A 19,243-nucleotide genomic window follows, 5' to 3' on the forward strand; every position below is an offset into this window, starting at 1 on the left:
TACCCTTTTTATAGGGACACTATAGAATCCCAAACAAAGTCCCATATGACCAGATGTCAGGACTCTCTGCACTTCATTCCCAACATGACCACTTACTTTTTATCAGAAACGGTATAATCCTCCTGAATAATCTTGGTCTTCTCAGGCTGTGGAGAGGCCAAGCATAGTGTTGGCTTCCCTTTGAGGACTGTGAGATGCCACCTCCTGTAGGAGATTGTCCTGGTAAGTCACAATCACAGATTCTAGTCTTTACTGTTACAAACTTCTGCATAACCTAAGGCAACTTCAGGCTTACATACAACCCATGGACAAAAAGACACCCCCTTTCCATGAAGGATTGTGTGAAAATTGTGACACAAGGTTGTACTACACGGGATGTGTAAGGCATTACAGCAGGTTGGAGGGTGATAAGAGAGGACAGAACATTAATCATTTCTTGTCTGGTGTCTGCTAGGTTAATGTCTAGTCTTACAAAAAGATTTAGAGAGGTTCAAAGAAAAACTAGGTATGATGGTTGAGGGGCAAAGGCAGAGTCTGCCGCAGAAAGAAAGTTGAGGGTCTGGGAGCAGGAACCTTGGACAAGGATCACTGTAGGTACAGGCAGTATTACAGGAACGAGAATTCCCCTGAGAGGAGAAAGCAAGCAGACCTGACCTGGAACCTAGTGTGTGTGTTGACTGCTGGCTTGTCCAAAGGACAATGAATTGTCAAAATTCAGTGTGTGCTCTATGTCAACAAATCCTAAAGATCTCCTTCTCTCAGGTCCTTTAGAGATACTTCCTTTATTTTCCACATTAGAGTTAGTTGGGCTGGCTTGTCTTATATTTGTTGTCCCTTACTTGTTTGTTTGATTTGGTGCTGGGGCTTGGACTCAGGGCCTGAGTACTGTTTCTTAGATTTCCATGAAGGCTGGTTCCCTACTATTTAGGCCACAGCTCTACTCCCAGCTTTTTTGTGGTTAATTGGAGATAAGAGTCTTAGGGACTTTTCTGCCTGTGTTAGCTTCAAACCACAATCTTCTGATCTCAGCCTCCAGAATAGTTAGGATTACAGGGGTATATTTAAGAAGTCTCAGATTTATACTGGCTTGTGCCTTTGCCCACTTCTGGTCATTGTCATTGTTGCTGCTGAGGCTGCTGACCTAGGCCTGAGGCGGAGAGGGAAGCAGGATGTAGGCAGGAGTGAGACGAGGTAGTCTAGGAGTTAGAACAAGCCCTTCCTCAATGCCTGGGGAGATAGAGCCATTGGAGCCACCGCTGCTACTGCCTGTGTGGCTACTGCTGCTGCTCTTCCACATGCCCGCCCACAGGACAAAGCACTAGGCCATGTCCTTGTCCCCTGGCAGCAGCCACCAGCCTAGCCTAAGCTACACCATTCCCACTTGTACCATGTCCGTCAGCAACTTGGCACTGCTACCTCATGACTATTGTACCATGCCCAGGGGGAACAGGATGCTATTCTCCACCATGCTGGGAGGAATAATTATGATCACAAGTTCCTGTTATACTGTCGCAATTCTCCCATAGCTTAGTCTCCACTCTGTCATTGTCTGATATTCCTGGAGTCATCAACACTTGACACTTTAATCAAAGACCCCAAAGTAGAAGGAAACAATTTGAAAAATTTTAACAATCATGACAGGAAATGTGCAGTTGAGGATGATGCTTTGTTTGAAATGGCCATCTGACGTTCCTGCAAGGAATAGAAGAAAAGCAGTAATGCAGATACCTGTGTAAACATGATTTGGCCATTTGCAGCAGTAGTTGAAAGAAGATGCAGTCCCAGCAGTCCCAGTGCAGCCTTACATCCTCCTCTCCCTTTGGGTGCCAAAAGATGGGGGATAAGCTTCATTTCTCCTCCTTGTTTGCTGCCCTTTGCCCAATTACACAGATTACTTTGAAAGCCCTTGAGGTTATTTCTATAAAACTAAGCAGTCCACAGTTAAACTGTGGCTTCCTGTTCATCTTATATTGAGAATTCCCTTTTTGCTCTCAGGTTTATCCCGAATCTACTACCAATCTGTCTGTGGTGTCTGGAGAAGAGATAAGTCTCTCCACTAGCCCACTGGTGATTGATAAGGTGCTGGGGAAATGATTTTTTTAAGACAGAGCTGCTCCCCGTTTCACCTTTCTGTTTGTCCTTAGAGACAACTCCTGTAGTATTACCCTGTGACATTGTTTTGATGTCTACTTCCCTTATTACCTTTGGGATGAATGCACTCTATCTTTGGTTCATCTTCCCATTCCTTCTCCCCTCCTTTTCTTACCACATTTGTGCAAATATGTTTAAATTCTTCAACAGAAGAGAACCCAGTGATTTGCTCTTCTGTTGTGCTTCCCTGTGTGCATCTTGTTGCTGGCAGAGGTTTCTTGTACTATGAAGTCCAAATGATTTTGTTTGCTCCTAGAGTAGGTCCATATGAAATAATAGAGGGACTTGAAATTCCACTTGGTAGATAAGGCCTGATGGTGATATTCTGCCAGATAATAACTGAGAATGACTTCCAAAGAATGTTGAACCATTTCAGTACCCCGTCTCAGCTGTCACTGTATTAAAATCAGATGAACATTGTAAAAAAAAAATTCAATGACATGGAAGTCTTGGTTTTGTGTCATACAGCACCCTTGAGAACTACTGGTTCAAATTCTTTGGTGTAGGACATATTTTGACATTGTTATGATGGGTGAGGGGAGATAAGTCCTAATGAACCTGGGTTTTTAGACTGAAAGTTTGAAATTTCTTCAATCTTGAGAGAAAGGGACAAACAGCTGAAATATATGTAAAAACTATTTGTGTTAAGCCTAGCACTAGAAACACCATTATAAGGCAAGATACAAGAGGAAATAAAAGTCAGGGGAAATACAATTGAATAAATAACTTCATGAACTACTAAAAACATGTATGGAGCCATCAGAAATAGTCATTCTTGACTCCCTTTAAATAGAAAGCCTTGGACAAAAATAATAATTTTCCATCTATCAAAGGTGTATAGAGAGACTTTAAAGATAGTATGATTTTTTATACATGTATGTATAAAAACACCTCAGCTGGAACAGGTGACTCCCTTTGGATCTCGACAATTTCTCTTGTCTGAACAGTCTTTTTTTCCAAATGGTTTCTGAACTGCCTTTCTTTTGAAGATTTGCTGATAAACCACTCTGTACTTTCTCAATGTCTCTTCTTACTGTGATTAACTTTTCCCAAATAATCTGATCTTGGAAAGACAGGCCAGGTGAGAGTTAGTCCTTTTGGCCAATTGATATAGTCCTTTTGGTCAAATTGAAGCCAACAGAGAGACTACAAGGAGTGGCTCTTAGATACGTTCCCCTGACAATTTATTAACTCTAATTTGTCCTCCTGTAGAGTTTTAAAGTTTACAAGAAAAAGCAAACCAAAACAGAGGCAATAAAAGGAAATACATAAAAGCAAACTCAATAAATAAGTCCTTGCTAAAGTTATTTTTTAATGGGATAGAGTGCAAATGCTCCAGAGAAGGACCCAAACTGTAATGACAAAATACTTAAAAAGTCACAAAACAAAACACTGTAGCATTGACAGGATAGCATAATTTTTATTATATATAACAGTTTAGGGTAAAAATGATTGACATAATTTGATTAGTATCATTAAACTCTCCTTCCTACAATTGCAAATGCACACATATAAGCCTGTGAAAGTTAGCATCCCAACTCCAGGTACCACTGGCTGATGCCCATAAACTTAGCCATTCAGGAGGCTGAGATCTGAGGATCATGGTTTGAAACCAGCTTGGTCAGGGAAGTATGTAAGATTCTTATCTCCAATTAACCACCAAAAAGCCAGAAGTAGAGCTGTGGCTCAAGTGGTAGAGCACTAGCCTTGAGGAAAAAAACTCAAGGACAATACTCAGGCCCTGAGTTCCAGCCCCAGAACTCACATACACACACACACACACACACACACACACACACACACACACACATCACTGACAATCTTAAATTAGAAGATACCTGTTTGGTAAAGTTTTGTCTTAGGCTTTGCATTTTAGAAGACATATACCTAGGGAACACAAGTACATTTACAATACAAAGGAGCTAGTAAGAATCACCATTCCAGTCACACAGATGTCTGCGTGTGTGTGTCTCTCTAGTCTGCATCATTTTCACAATAACTTCAAGTCTCTCACAATTAAATGGAGGTACAGTTACAGTAACATTCATTTAGCTAAGACAGATAGGTATATATACATACATATATGTATATATGTGTAAGCATATATATATATATATATAGCCAATTTTCAAATAGCAGGTTTGATTAAATGGCAGAGAGTTTTTTGTTTGGAAAATACCAATTATTAGCAACAGAAATGCCAAAAGCTGGAGTTTTTTTGTTTTGTTTTGTCAATCCTGGGGCTTGAACTCTGGGTATGGGCACTATCCCTGAGCTCCTTTTGTTCATGGCTAGCACTGTATCACTTGAGCCACAACTCTACTTCCAGATTTTTCTGTGATTACTTAGAGATGAGAGTCTCATGGACTTTTCCTGCCTGGGCTGGCCTTGAACTGTGATCCTCAGATCTTAGTCTCCTGAGCAGCTAGGATACAGGTATGAGCCACCAGCATCTAGCTGCCTAAAGTTTTAATGACCATTTTTATCTTTTTAAGGTCAGACACAGTAGATAAAAAGTGATCATTTTACCAACCTTGAATATCTTGGCTTTGCAAACATTTGTACAACATTTAGATTAAACTCAGATATGCAACTGCACATATCTTTAGTCATATATGTGTGCATATGTGTGTGTGTGTATGTGTATATATATATATATATATATATATATGAATTGAATTAACTGAATTAAGATAATTTAAAACAATTGTATTTTCATAGTTGTAACATGGTCATTTAAAAGACTTAGACAAATAGTTAAACACTTAGTAAAGGTTTAGGGGTGGTTTTGGGGGGGCAGTCCTGGGGCTTGAATTCAGGCCTTTTTTTGCTGAAGGATAACAGTCTATCACTTGAACCATAGCTTTATTTCCAGCCCTTTTTTTTGGTGGACATAACAGTTTCCAAATAAGTCAGTCTGGGCTGCTTTCCAACTACAATCCTCAGAGCTCAGCCTCCTAAGTAGCTAGGATTGCAAGTGTGAATCACTAGTGCTTGGCTAAGGTTTAGTTATTTAAGTCCTAAAGCCTGATAGGCAAATATCCTGATGAAATACTTGTTTGAACTAATACTACTTTTGAAAAAGTCTTGTTATTATATACCTAGAAAATCATGTTTTTGTTTTGTATCAGTACATTGAATTTTGACCTTATAAACTTTATAGGTAACTTTTAAAATCAAAACCAACTTGACACACTTATAAGGAATTTATTTTATTTTAAATTTATTTTTATGCTGGTCCTGGGGCTTGAATTCAGGGCCTGGGTATTGTCCCTGAGCTTCTTTTGTTGTACCTAAGCTTCTTTTACTCAAGGCTAGCACTCCACCACTTGAGCCATAGCTCCACTTTTGGATTTTGGGTAGTTAAATGGAAATAAAAATCTCAAACTTTCTTGCCCAAGCTGACTTTGAACCACGATCCTCTGATCTCAGCCTCCTGAGCAGATAGTATTACATGCATGAGCCACCATCACTCTGAAAAAAAATTGTTATATAAGTATTTTTAACTCTTTTTAAGTTTACTACGTCTCCAACACCTTTTTTATTTGCGTATTTTCAAGGTCTCCAAATTGAGCGCATTTCTCCACATTTTTTTTCTTTTTTTGGGGGGGGGGGGGTCCGGTTGTGGGGCCTGAACTCTGGGCCTGGGCGCTGTCCCTCAGCTCTTCAGCTCAAGGCTAGCGCTCTACCACTTGAGCCACAGTGCCACTTCCGGCTTTTTTCTTTTTGCTTATGTGGTGCTGAGGAATCGAACCTAGGGCTTCATGCATGCAAGGCAAGCGCTCTACCACTGAGCCACCTTCCCAGCCCCTCCACCTCTCTTATAGAAGTAAAAGTAGCCAGTGCTGGCTAACATGGAAAGGTACAGAAAAGTACTTAGAATAAAATTGAGCTCACACAGGGATTGTGGTAGTTCATGCCTGTAATCTTAGCTAATTAGGAGGCAGAGATCTGAGGATCACAGTTTGAATGCCAAACTGGACAGGAAAGTTGGTGAGACTCATCTCCAATTAACTACCACAAACCAAATTACAGCTATGGCTCAGAGAGTAGAGCTATAGTTTTGAGTGAGGCCCCAAGTTCAAGCTCCAGTACTGACACCAAAACAAAATAAACAAAAAAACGTGAATATAGCAGCTGCAGGAGACCTATTTCATCTTCCCTCCTCTCCATCCAGGGTCAAATAGCTGTGAATATCTAGAGTCTTAAAAGTGTGTTTTATTTTCTGGCTTGATTCAGCAAAGATGAAACTGGATTTTAGAGTTCATACTCAAAGTTCGGGAGTCCCCAGTTAGGACTGGCAACTCCCCCCACATATACCAGATAAAAAGATGTGGTAGCCAGGCACCAATGGCTCACACCTGTAATCCTAGCTACTCAGGAGGCTGAGATATGAGGATCGTGGCTCAAAGCCAGCCTGGGCAAGAAAGTCCATGAGACTCTTATCTCCAATAAACCACCAGAAAACCGGAAGTGTTGCTGTGGCTCAAGTGGTAGAGCCCTACCCTTGAGCTGAAGAGCTGAGGGACAGCTCCCAGGACCAGAATTTAAGCCCCAAAACCGATTAAAAAAAAAAAAGAACCTGGTGGGCTGGGAATGTGGTTCAGTGGTAGAGTGCTTGCCTTGCATGCATGAGGCCCTGGGTTCCAGTCCTCAGCACCACATAAGCAAAAAGAAAAAAGCTGGAAGTGGCGCTGTGGCTCACGTGGTAGAGCGCTAGCCTTGAGCTGAAGTGCTGAGGGACAGCGCCCAGGCCGAGTTCAGGCCCCACGACCGGACCCTCCCACCCCCAAAAAGAAAATGTGGTATATATACACAATGGAATTCTATGCCTCTATCAGAAAGAATGACATTGCCCCATTTGTTAGGAAATGGAAAGACTTGGAAAAAATTATATTAAGTGAAGTAAGCCAGGCACAAAGAAACATAGGTCCCATGGTTTCCCTTATTTGCAATAACAGTCTGAGACAAGCAGAAAAGATAAGTTGATGTTAGGGAAATGAACCCTAAGATATGTATTCAAATGTTTTTTTTCTTTCATGCGATTGTTTCTAACACATTTATAATATTATTTCTTTGTTGCTTTGTATGTCCCTCCCCCACAGTATAACCCCTGCTTTCACTGTATTTGATGTTGGTATAATTTGTGAAGGGGAAGGGGAAAAACACATCGTTTAAATAGGGATACAGGTGGACCCATTGCAGCAATGAGATGTACAAGTCGTTATGTCGAAAACGAACTTTATAACTTTGGTGGGGGGGAGGATTGGGGGCGGGGGGGGGGGTGGGAGGAAGAGGGGAAGGGATGGGAAGGGGAAACAAAGGAGTTCAGGCCCCACAACCGGACCCAAAAAAAAACCCCAACAACAAAAAAAAGAAATGTACTCATTATGTTGCCCATGTAATTTGTAACCCCTCTGTACAGTATTTTCACAATAAAAAACGATAAAAAGAAACATGACTTCATCTCAAAAACAAAAACAAAACAAAACAAAAGCAGAAACAGGTTGTTGGTTAGCGCAGAGGGCTGACTTACTTTAAACTGGTTGGCTTGCACCACAGGGAGTCTCAAGGAGATACTTGCTAAACTGCAAGGTTCCTTTCTTAAACAAATACCAGCTATGGCCTGACTGCAGAGGGGGGGGAGGTCACCATGCCCTCCAGCACCTGCCTGCCTGCGATTTTCTCAAGGATTTTTTATGTTCCTAGTGCCCAAGAATTGCTTCTTCTGTTCATTCCCAGTCTGGACTCATGGTCAGCTGCATAACTCATACTTCAGTAGATGACTGCTAGCTCAAGATGGAGTCACTCAGGCCTCAGACTCTTCAGTAGCCAGGGAAAGGTAGAACTTCACTGTATCTTCAGCTGTCTTCAAAATTAGACTATTTGAGCCAGGTGTTGGTGGTTCATGCCTGGAATCTTAACTACTCAGGAGGCTAAGGTCAGGATTACGGTTCAAAGCCAGACAAAACAAGAAAGTCCATGAGACTCTTATCTCCAATAACTACCAAAAAGCTGGAAATAGTGCAATGGCTCCCAGTGGTAGAGAACTAGCCTTGAGCACAATCTTAGGCCCTGAGTTCAAACCCAAATATTGGCACAAAAGACCAATTTTGATCCCATAAATGAGACAATCTATGTAACATAGGAATGACTGTATACTTGTGTGTGTGTGTGTGTGTGTGTGTGTGTGTGTGTGCGTGAGAGAGAGAGAGAGAGAGAGAGAGAGAGAGAGACATGTGCCAATCTTGGAACTTGAACTCAGGGCCTGATTGCTGTCCCTGAGCTTTTTTGTTCAAGGCACTAGCACTCTACCACTTGAGCCACAGCTCCATTTCTGGCTTTTTTGTTGGTAGTTTATTGGAGATAAAAGTCTCATGGACTTTCCTCTGAAATGGAGCTGTGAAACCTGGAAAAGGTTTGGGAAGTTGGAATGCTGCATAGATAGCACTCGGAACACAGAGAACTGGCCATTGAAGGGTTAAAACAGACAGCTCTGGAGAGGGTTAAGAGACTGGAATATCACCTCCCTTCCTTAGTGATGGTAGAGCTGATAGCTTAACCATGGAGGCTAGATAAAGTAAAATACATGTCTGAACATTGCCTGGGTTGCAGTCTACTTTCTCAAAACAGTAAGAGAACCAGTGTTTGTCACAAACTCTGTTTGGGCTCTAGATTGTAATATTAGTATAGATGCTTTATATTTGCAAGTATCCATGGTAACCTTCTCTGTGGAAACTCAAATAAATATGCTTGCTTGTGAGAACTCAGGGTCCAAGTGCCCATAGGCCTTGGGACTCCTGGTTTCCCTGCTACATCTCTGTTTATGTTTCTGTGTTTTTCTAATTTCTTCAGCTCTAGTATCCCATTGTGATGCACCAGGTTGTGGTTAGCAATATCAGCTGATTTCAAATCTCCATCCCTCAGATCTCAGCTTCCTGACTAATTAGGATTATAGGCATGACCCACCAGCACCCACTAGAAATGACTATATTTTTAAGAGAGAAAGAGAATACTGCTGGGAAGCACAACAGAGGCCAACAGAAAAGCATAGAAAGCCTGAGATCTCAAAGCACAGAAAAGCAACAAACATATCTAAGCCATTCCTTGCAGTGAAGACAGGGATGGACTTGGAACTGTTTGCAGCTTTTCTGTTGGCTTGGCCTCTATGGGCTTTCCTATTGTCCTGCTCCCTTTTTTAATGATTTCCAGCACTCTTCCTCTCTCTCTTCAGAATATAGTTGTTTTTGTGTTACCTAACTCTTCTCATTCAGGGAACTAAATGGTCTGTTTTAAATTATTTCTGGGATCATGAAGGTTACTTGAAGTGTTATGAGACATTATCATTAAATATTTCAGTGTGTGTTTGTCTTAAGAACAGTGTTCAACCTGGCCATCAGTGGCTCATGCCTATAATCCTAGCTACTCAGGAAGCTGAGATCTGTGGATGGAGGTTTGAATGCAGCCCAGAGAGAAAAGTCCTTGAGAATCTTATGACCAATTAGTCACCAATAAGCCAGAAATGGAGTTGTGGCTCAAGCAGTCCAGTGCTAGCTTTAAGCAAAAAGGTTTGGACAGTGCACAGGCTCTGAGTTCATGCCCCAGGACAAGCACTCTCACACAAAAAAAGTCTTCTAGAAAAATCTCATGCAGTAATTACAAGAAAAATATTGAATATTGAAGTGGTATAGAACCCTAACACATGACCACAGGAAACATGTGCTGATGGTCCCAATATTGTCCTTCATGTGTGCTCTCTAAAAATCCTGTTCCCAGTCACAGGTCAGGCATTATGTTGTTCCGTTTCCAAGTCTTCTCAGTGTCCTCTCCTAATTATCATTTTATTTTCCTTTTTCTTTTTAACACCTAATGATTATACTTATTAATGTGGTATAATGTTGCCCTCCATGGATCCAGTGAGTACTGATGAAATCAATGCAACTAGGATTTCTACCTCTTTGTCATTTCCCTGTTTGGAGGCTTTGAGTTCCTCTCCACTTGACCTTCACAAGTATAGGTTACTTTAAACTGTAATCATCCACTGTGTTTCATAATACTCAAATAGTTCTTTACTCTGTCATTTATAGGTTTTATTAGCCATTGTCGAACATCTTTGTATAGCTCCTGCCACCTATCCATCCCAGCTTTCATAATTATTAGTTCACTTTCTTTTATTTTGATATCAGCCTTTAGCTTTTTCTTCTTCATTTTTTATGCTGATCCTGAAGCTTGAACCGAGAGCCTGGGTGCCATCCCTGAGAGTTTTTGACCAAGGCTAGCACTCTATCACTTGAGCCACAGCTGCACTTCTGGCATATTTGGCAGTCAATTAAAGATAGGAGTCTCAGAGACTTTCCTGCCTGGTATTACTTTGCATAGTGATCCTCAGATCTATGCCTCCTGAGTAGCTAGGATTACAGACTTAAGCCACTAGCACTGGCTTTTAGCTTTTAGCTTTTCTTATAAGGGAGATAAATGGTATCTGTCAATTTGTCTGTAGTTTACTTCATTTATTGCCTTCTAAGTCCATCGATTTTGCCACAGATGACACAACATATTTTATTCTCTTTAAGGCTGAATAACTTTTCATTGAATATATATAGATACATGTGCTTTTTATTTAACACCTGATTGTTCTTGTTAATATGTCTGTGTGCATTTGCCATTCATGGATCAAGTGTGTACTGATGAAATCAGTATAATTAGGATTTCTGCTTCCTTGTCATTTCCCTCTTTGGAGGCTTTGACTCTCTCCTCTCTGTGTATATATACGTGTGTGTGTGTGTGTGTGTGTGTGTGTGTGTGTGTGTGTGTTGCTTTACTTACACATCAATGAATACCTCTAGATTGAAAGCATACATTGATGTTTGTGAATAGTAGTCTCTATCTTCCTTTTTTCTGTTTTTTTAATAGGTGAAAAGATTTTATTTTTATCTTTATTGAAAAGGTGATGAGCAGGGGGCTACAGTTACATAAGTAATGTAATGAGTATGTTTACTTTTACAAACTGTTACCCCAGTCTTCACATTGTAAAGTTCATTTCCAACACAGTGCCAAGAGAGTATCAATCGTTTGTCCTGTTGTTTCTATGATTCCCTTTTCCTTCCACTGATCAAATAAACTTATATGCAAGACACAGGGTACAGAAAACTAAAACAGAAAAAAGAGAAAGAAAGAGAAAGAAATAACTACATACAGGACATAATAAGAACCTCTTGTTTCCAATTCTTGGAGTTCATGTGAATACACTTCATTATATATGGTCCTGTGCACATAGCAGTTGGGTTATTGATATTCCCTGTTAAGAATATCATAGACTTGCAAGTGGTGCTGTGGCTCAAATGGTAGAGTGCTTGCCTTGAGCTAAAGAGCTGAGGGACAGTGCTCAGGCCCAGAGTTCAAGCCCCACTACTGACAAAAAAAAAGCTAAAATTTAGGCGAAAAACAAAGGAGGGGGTAACAGTGCTTGATAGGAAATGTACTCATTTCAGTACCAAACTCTTTCTATGAAGCCACCATAACCCTCATCCCAAAACCAGTCAGGGACTCATCAAAGAAAGAGAACTATAGACCTATATCTTTGATGAATATCAACACAAAACTTCTCAACAAAATCTTAGTCAATTGACACCAACAACTCATCAAAAAAGTCATATACCACGATCAAATAGGATTTATTTCAGGAATGTAACTCTGGTACAATATACGCAAATCAATTAATGTAATTCATCACATCAATAAGAGCAAGTATAAGAACCACATGATTAAGGGGAAACAAAGGAGGAGGCAACAATGCTTGATAAGAAATGTACTCATTATCTTGCCCATGTAATTGTAACCCCTCTGTACAGTATTTTCACATAAAAAAAGAACCACATGATTATCTCAATAGATACAGAAAAAGCACTTGACAAGATCCAACACACCTTTATGATGAAAGCTCTGGAAAACTAGGAATTGGTGGAACATTCCTCAATACAATAAAGACTGTATATGACAAACCTATAGCCAGCATTATACTTAATGGTGAAAAACTAAAGCCATTTCCTCTAAACTCAGGAATGAGACAAGGGTGTCCACTCTCCCCACTTCTCTTCAATTTAGTATTAGAATGCCTACCTACAGCAATAAGACAAGATTCAAACATAAAGGAGATCCAAATAGGAAAAGATGAAGTAAAACTCTCCCTCTTTGCAGATGACATGATTTTGTATTTGGGACTCCACTCCCAAATTGCTCGAACTGATTCAAAACTTTGGCAAAGTAGCAGGGTATAAAATTAACCTTCAAAAATCAATGGCTTTTCTGCATGCCAATAATGAAATGAGTGCAACTGAAATCAGGAAAGCAACTCAATTCGTAATAGCCACACAAAAAATAAAACACCTAGGAGTTAACAAAGCTAAAGAAGTTAAGGACCTCTACAATGAAAACTTCAAAAACCTGAAAAAGGAAATCAAAGCAGGACTTAGGAAGTGGAAAAACCTCCCATGCTCCTGGATTGGAAGGATTAACATTGTGAAAATGGCAATACTTCCAAAGGCTATCTACAAATTCAATGGTATATGTATCAATATTCCAACCTCATTCTTCAAGGAAATAGAAGAGGCAATCCAAAAATTTGTATGGAACAATAAAAGACCCTGAATAGCAAAAATGATCCTTAACAGAAAGAACAGTGTTGGAGGAATATCAATAACAAATTTCAAACTCTGCTACAAAACCATAGTAATCAAAACAGCTTGATACTGGCACAAGAACAGACCCCAGGACCAATGGAATAGAACTGAAAACTCAGAAATGAACCCACAGACCTATAACCACCTAATCTTCAATAAGGAATCTAAGAAAACAGAATGGAAGAAAAACAGCCTCTTCAGTAAATGGTGCTGGCAAAATTGGTTAATCACTTGTAGAAAACTAAAGCTAGATCCTTATATATCACACTGCACCAGAATCAACTCCAAATGGATCAAAGACCTCGGAGTCAAAGCAGACACCCTGAAAACATTACAGGACAGAATAGGAGAAACCCTATGTCTCTTTGGCACAGGCTGAAATTTTCTTAATAGAGACACATAAACACAACAAATTAAAGAAAAGTTGGACAAATGGGATTGCATGAAATTGCAGAGCTTCTGCATGGCAAAGGACATAGCTAGCAAGATCAATAGAGAGCCCATGGAAGATCTTCACTAGCCATACAACAGACAATGGTCTCATATCTACAATATACTTGGAACTAAAAAAAATTAAATCCCCCAACAACAAACCTTCAAAGAAACAACTGCTCAATAAATAAGTAGGCTAAAGACTTAAAGACAGACTTCTCTGAAGAGGAAATAAGAATAGCCTATAGACACATGAAGAAATGCTCTACCTCTCTAGCCATAAAAGAAATGCAATCAAAACAACATTGAGATTCCACCTCACTACAGTTAGAATGGCAATAATCAAGAACTCTAATAACAACAGATGTTGGAGGGGATGTGGCCAGAAGGGAACCCTACTGCACTGTTGGTGAGAGTGTAAACTTGTTGAACCACTTTGAAAAGCAGTATGGAGGTTCCTCAAAAGACTCCACATAGATCTCCCCTATGACCCAGCAATCCCACTTCTGGGCATTTAACCAAATGATCACAAACAAGACCATACTAAAGCTACCAGCACAACTATGTTTATTGCAGCATTATTCACCATAGCTAAGATATGGAACCAACCCAGATGACTCTCAGTAGATGAATTGATCAAGAAAATGTGGTATATATACAAAATGGAGTTCTATGCCCCCATCAGAAAGAATGACCGATCTATTTGTTAGGAAATGGAAAGACTTGGAAAAACTTATATTAAGTGAAGTAAGCCAGGCCCAAAGAAACATAGGTTCCATGGATTCCCTTATTTGCAATAACTAGTACATGTCTAGGACAAGCAGAAAAGGTCAAAAGCTATGTACATAAGATGATGTTAAGCAAAAATAACCCTAAGATAGGGACACAATTTTTTCTTTCTTGTTATTATTTCTAACGTATTTATAATGTACTATGTGTTTTTTTGTTTCTTTGTATGTTCCTCCCTCACAGTATAACCCCTATTTTCACTGTATGTGATGTCAGTGTCCTTCATCTTATATATACAGTTCTCTAGTTCAGGAAGGGGAATGGAAAAAAACAAAATGCTTGAATAGGGATACAGGTTGACCCATTGTAACAATGAGAAGTTGAAAGTGATCTTTACAACTTCGGTGTAGGGGGGAGTAGTTGTGGAGGTGGGAGGGAAGGGATATAGTAGGGTAAAAACAAAGTAGGAGCCAACAATGATTGATAGGAAAAGTACTCATTACCCTGCTCATGTAACTGTAACCTTTTTGTACAGTATTTTCATAATTAAAAACATACAAAAATTTCAAAAAAGAAAAGGAAATGTATTCATAATCTTACTCATATAACTAACCCCTCTGTAGAGTATCTTAACAATAAATATATATTTATATTAATAAAAAAGAATATCATAGACTTGTTCTAGTTATTACAAATGAGAGAAACCATGCAACCTACATTTCTTTGGGTCTGGCTTACTTCACTTAACATATTTTTTCCAAGTCTTTCCATTTCCATATGAATGTGACAATGTCATTGTTTCTGATAGAAGTATAGAACTCTGTTGAGTAATATATACCACATCTTCTTGATCCATTCATCTACTCTCTCTCTCTCTTTTTTGTATCTCTCTCTTTGATGTTGGTATTGGGACTTGAAATCAGGGCCTAGGTACTGCTCCTTAGCTTTTTTACTCAACGCTGGCACTCTACAACTTGAATCACATCTCCAATTCTATCTTTTTGCTGGATAACTTGATATAAGTGTCTAATGGACTTTTCAGCCTGGAATAGCTTCGAACAGTGATTCTCAACCTTTTGAGTAGTTGGGATGACAGGCATGAACACTGGGCCAGGCCTACAATTGACTAATAATATTTTTTCAGTACTTGGGCAGTTCAGAGCTTGGGTTTTCTGCTTAATAGAGATCTCTACAACTTGAACCATAGCTCTATCGCTGGCCATTTTTGAGGTTTTATTAGAGATAAGAGTCTTTAAGGACTCTCCTGCCAAGGCTGGCTTTGAACTGTAAACCTAAGTCCTACTCTCCTGAGTAGCTAGTATTCTTCTTTAATATTTTGATTTTATTTCCTTTCCATAAATTAGAAGTGAGACAGATGGACAGATGGTAAACATATAGTTTGAGGAGAGTCATTCATACTATTCTCTACAGTAGCTATTCTAATTTTTATTCCCACTAATATAACAGACTCCTTTTCTCAGCATTCCTGCCAGAATCTATCATCTTCAGGCTTTTTTCATAGTAGGGTTAGGGAAAACCACTGATTTTTCTTTCCCTTATGATTTACGATTAATGATGTTGAACATTTTCTTTTTTACAGTACTGGAATTTGCATTCTCAGAGGTTTAAGCTCATTAGACAAAAACTCTACTACTTCTGCCATGCCTACAATTTTAGAGCTTCTTCTAGAGCACACTTTCCTGTCTATGGCCTCCTGTGTAACTGAGATCATAGGTGCATGCCACTATATCTGGATAATTTATTAACATGGAGTCTAATTTTTTTGCTTTTGCCGACCTCAAACTGCAGTACTCCTGATCTATGCATCCTAAGTAGGTTTAGTAATATACATAAGCCACTTCATCTAGTCCTGAGTATTTTTTTCATCTATTTGTTGGCCATTTGTGTGTCTTCTTTAAAGAGATCCTTACTTAAGTCCTGCGTCCATTTTTAATTTGGTTATTTCCATTCTCATATTTAGTTTTTCTGCACTGAATTTTTGAATTCCTTATATGTTCTGAATCTCCAGGTCTTCTGAGATGCATATTTTGGTGATATTTTCTCTCCAGTTCAGTTGGTTGTCTCTTACTCTGATGAATGCTTTCTTTGTTGTGTAGAATGTTGTTAGTTTGGTGTAATACTATTTCTTTAGTTTTCTTAATTTCCTGTGCTTTGAAATTTGACATTTTGTATGCAATGAAAATCATTGCCTGTGCCAACACGATGAAGTATTTCTTGTGTTTTCTTCTAACAGTTTGGGTCTTTGAGCCATTTGGGGTTGATTTTTATACAGGACAAAATAGGGGCCACATTTCCAACACTGTGTAAGGATACTCAGCTTCTCCAGCAGCATTCATGAGAAAAGGGTGCCCTTATTCTAATGTATTTCTTGGCTGTAGCATTGAGAATCATTTGTCTGCTCTTTTGGTTTCTGTATTGGTTTTATTCCAGTACCATGCTCTCTTGGTTATTGTAGGCCTGTAGTATGTCTTTCACTCAGGTTCTATAGATACCTCAGCTTGTTCTCTTTTTGTAAGACTCTTTGGTTAATTTGGGTCTTTTGTGATACCATGTGAATGCAAGTATCGTTTCTTTTTTTCTATTTCTATGAAGAGGGCTGGGGATGTTAGTATTTTCATGAGAACTGTGTTTAAACTGTAAAACCATTTGGGTAATATGAATGTTTTAATTTGTTTAACTATATCTTGCTGTGTTGCAAAGGCTAGCCTTGAATTTGAGAGGCTTGACCTTGTATTGTTTTGAGCATAGGATATCCTCTCCAAAAATTCTGTTGAGCACTTTGGAAAGCACTATGGAGGTTCCTCAAAAGACTCCACATAGAGCTCCCCTATGACCTAGCAATCCCACTTTTGGGCATTTACCCATACGATCACAAACAAGGCCATATTAAAGCTACAAGAACAACTATGTTTATCATAGCATTATTCACCATAGCTGAAATATGAAACCAAACCAGATGCCCTTCAATAGATGAATGGATCAAGAAAATGTGGTACACACACACACACACACGTATATATGTATGTATGTAAACACGCAATGGAATTCTATGGCTCCCTCAGAAAGAATGACACTGCCCCACTTGTTAGGAAATGGAAAGACTTGGAAAAAAATATATTAAGTGAAGTAAGCCAGGCCCAAAGAAACATAGGTCTCATGGTTTCCCTTATTTGCAATAACTAGCATATGTCTAAGACAATCAGAAAAGCTCAAAAACTATGTAAATATGACCATATAAGATGATGCTAAGCAAAATAAAACCTGAGATAGAGAAACAAGTGGTTTTATCATTCTTGCTGTTGTTTTTAACGTATATATATAACGTATATATATATAACATACCATGTGATTTTTATTGTTTCTTTTGTATGTTCTTCCCCCATGGTATGACCCATGTTTTCACTGTATTTGATTCTGGTGCCCTGCATCTTGTATATACATTTTTCTAATTTGGGGAGGGGAAGGGGAATAACAAATTGGTGAAATAAGGTTATAGGTTGACACATTGTAACAATGAGATGTGTAAGACTGTTGAAAATGAACTTCACAAATTTGGGCAGGGGGAGGGAGAAGTTCGGGAGGTGGGGAAGGAAGGGATGGTAGGAGAAAAACAAAGGAGGAGGAAACAATGCTCAATGGGAAATGTACTCATTAGCTTACTCATATAAATATAACTCCTCTGTACAGTATTTTTACAATAAAAAATATACACAAAAAAACAAAGGAGGGGGTAACAACGTTCAATAGGAAATGTACTCATTACCTTATTCATGTAACTGTAACCCCTATGTACAATATCCTTACAATAAAATTATATATTTAAAAGTCATAATAAATAAATAAATACAAGAATCTCTGTGAAAAAAGTTCTGTTGAGATTTGATTGTCTTTGTAATAGTATTGTGAGGTGAGGCCTTCAAGAGTTGACTAAGTAGTTAAGGTGATTGAATTAGTTGCCATGAGAGCAGCTTGTCATAAAGTGAGGCCCCCTCTCACACTTAGCACCCTACTTAGTTTTCTTCATTTGTTATAATATAACACGGGGTCTTTGCCTAATTAGGTCACCAGATCTTTGACTTCCAGGCTTCAGACCTATAAACTAAAAATCTCATTACTTTCACAAGTTATCTAATCACAGATGTTATAACAACAGGAAATGGACAAAAGTATGGAATTCCCAGTCTCAAAAACTGGGAAAAAGTAAATTCCTTTTCTTTTCTTTCTTCTAGGTCTACAACAGGGACTTGAACTAGGTACCTCAAGCCACATTCTCTCATTGGCTAGTGGTCTACCAACAGAGCCATGCTTCCAACTCCAGTAAATTTCTGTTCTTAAAGAAGTATCTAGTCGGGAGGGGGGACCAAGATGGCGACGGGGCAGTAGGGAAACGCCACAGCTCTCTCCAGCCAAAAAGAGAGTTCGAGTTCCAACGCTTAATCTCCCCAAGAGACCGACAACAACAAAAAGACGAACACTCAGAGAAAAACCAGAGGTGAAAAATAACAAAAAAAGAAAGAGAGGAAAAGAAGAATTTCAGAACAGAGAAGAGCGAAGACCCCTCCCCCAACCTTTACTGGCAGCACGGCAGTGCGCCAAGCCGCCAGCCAGCCAGGCCTGTAGGGGCTGCCGGAGCCCCAGAGACACAGGGGGCCGCTTGCAGATCACCAGGTACCGGTTTGCAGAACAGCAGATCGCCAGGAACAGAGAAACCTACCAGCTGGGAGTCTCCACGAGGATCCCACCCCCCCCCCTCACTCTCCACCGGAGCAGAGAGGCTCCATCCCGCCAAAGCCGCCCGGCACCAGCAGGGTGACAAAGGGACCTGTTGGCAGACCACCCGCCCGATCGCGATCGCAACGACCTGGTGGGGGCCGCCCGGGTCCCAGAGACACAGGGGGCTGCCTGCAGATCACCTGCGCAGAAGTCGCCTGAGGCAACGGCGACAGACCCACCGGATCTCTACAGTCCGCGAAGAAGCCGCCTGAGCGTGGACACTGTTGACCCGACAGCTTCGATAGAGGCAGAGACAGAAAAGAATCACACAGAGCCACCACCGCTCAACCCAGCCCGCAACCACCCCAACTGAACTCGGATTGCAACAACAACTGACGACCTACACCACACAGAAAAAACCAGCTCCAGGGTGAGTACCCCACAGGGGACAGTGTATCCCTCAAGGGAGACCAGAGCTGGAGGTAATCCCCAGACCCTGACCTAGACTCCCTACCCCA

At 40.0% G+C, this 19,243-nt stretch overlaps 1 pseudogene; it reads left to right on the forward strand.

The window, feature by feature from the left end:
• The first annotated feature begins 1,325 nt into the window (after positions 1–1,325).
• On the forward strand, positions 1,326–1,687 carry LOC122120600 (annotated as a pseudogene).
• The last annotated feature ends 17,556 nt before the right edge of the window (positions 1,688–19,243 follow it).

This window comes from Dipodomys spectabilis, unplaced genomic scaffold (assembly GCF_019054845.1).
Source record: "Dipodomys spectabilis isolate Male_0828 unplaced genomic scaffold, ASM1905484v1 ptg000176l, whole genome shotgun sequence".
NCBI classification, from domain to species: Eukaryota; Metazoa; Chordata; class Mammalia; order Rodentia; family Heteromyidae; genus Dipodomys; species Dipodomys spectabilis.